The following is a 1,776-nucleotide window of genomic DNA, read 5'->3' as shown; positions in this document are numbered from 1 at the left end:
TTTGCTTTGTTTTTTTTTTTTTTGAGGAAGATTAGCCCTGAGCCAACATCTGCTGCCAATCCTCTGATTTTTGCTGAGGAAGACTGGCCCTGAGCTAACATCCGTGCCCATCTTCCTCTGCTTTATATGTGAGGCGCCTACTACAGTGTGACTTGAGAAGCAGTGCGTAGGTCTGCACCTGGGATCCGGACTAGTGAACCCCCACCGCTGAAGCAGATCGTGCAAACTTAACTGCTGTGCCACTGGGCTGGCCCCTGATGGATAGTTTTTAATAGTGGAAATGCCTGTGGTATTAGTGGAAAAGTCAGAATACAAAATGAATCTCGATATAAAAATAATTCTAGAAGAAATAGAAGGAAACAAGCAAAACTAGTTAACAATGGTTGCCTTGGGGTGATGGGATTATATGCACGTTTTCTTTCCTGCTTCTTTGTGTTGCTGATGCTGTTTTCAAATTTTCCAAAAGGAGCCATTATACTCCTATGAAAAAATAAATCTTGGGGCCAGCCCAGTGGTGCAGCGGTTAAGTTTGCAAGTTCACCCTACACATGGCTTATCAAGCCATGCTGTGGCAGGCATCCCACTTATAAAGTAGAGGAAGATGGGCACGGATGTTACCTCAGGGCCAATCTTACTCAGCAAAAAAAGGGGAGCATTGGCGGCAGATGTTAGCTCAAGGCTAATCTTCCTCAAAAGAAAAATACTCTTATCAATATAATGATTCAGGAAGAAGTAAAAAGAGTTTCCAAGTCAAACTACTATTTAGAGATTACATTCTTGCCCGTTTTTTCTCCCTAAATATATGGTTACTAGGAAAAAATTGACACAGTGGCAGTCCAAAGCATAAAGAAAAAACACAGTCATGTTGCTTACTGGAGAGACAGGGTGTAGAAAGACCATAGCTGATATGTGTTCAGTGTTGAAAGAGGTACAGGCTGTAAAAATTTGACAGTGAGAGAAAATAATCTTGTTACAAATACTAACTACATGCTTTGCTCTTTTAAGTATCATTAGTTAGTGAAAATATTAAGCATTTTAAAGTAATCTGAAGGAAACTGTCTTCAATTTAGAAAAGAATAGGCTTAGGCATATTACCCCTAAGAAAGATTCTTATTTTATACCTATTGCATTTGAATTAATGACCTGACAAATCAAGTAGGAAAAAAACAACCCTCATATGACTATAATTTTAAAGATTAATATCTATTTATCTATGTTTATGTGTCTCTTGAATGTTAACCTTATGTATGATTACTTCTTTTTGACAAGGATCTGTAAAATATATGTTAAAATTGGTAAATATTTTAGGCTATAGAAAACTCAGTAAATTTTGTCAAAATATGAAACTGAACAGGCCGTATTCTCTAAAAAATAATAAAATGAGATAGAAATTAATAATAAATGTGTTACAGCTCTTTTAGAATTTGTCTAGCAGGTTTTCCCCCACCCCCAGAAAAAAAAACTAAGTATAATAATAAATGATCAAACATGAGGGAAAAAAACAATCATTTGGAAACTGAGGAGGGAAATTATTCCAAATAAGTCTTAGAACAAAAAGGAAATAAAAACGACAATTATAGATCCTTTAGACAAAGGGAATGTAAAATAATAAAACTAATGGGATGCATCCAAAGGTGAACTCAAAAATGAATTTATTATTTAAATATTTTTTAAAGCAGAAATTAAAGAATTATGAAATAAAAACTATCAGAGTTATAAGTGGACCAAGAGTTGTGCCTTTGGAGGAAAAATAACACAAAAATACCCTGGGAATTT

General features: G+C 35.1%; 1 pseudogene; it reads left to right on the top strand.

The window, feature by feature from the left end:
- The first annotated feature begins 1,401 nt into the window (after window positions 1-1,401).
- On the top strand, window positions 1,402-1,451 carry LOC123284886 (U7 small nuclear RNA; annotated as a pseudogene).
- The last annotated feature ends 325 nt before the right edge of the window (window positions 1,452-1,776 follow it).

The sequence above is a fragment of the Equus asinus genome, chromosome 3 (genome assembly GCF_041296235.1).
Source record: "Equus asinus isolate D_3611 breed Donkey chromosome 3, EquAss-T2T_v2, whole genome shotgun sequence".
In the NCBI taxonomy this organism is placed as follows: Eukaryota; Metazoa; Chordata; class Mammalia; order Perissodactyla; family Equidae; genus Equus; species Equus asinus.
This window is presented reverse-complemented; position numbering and strand designations above follow the sequence as displayed.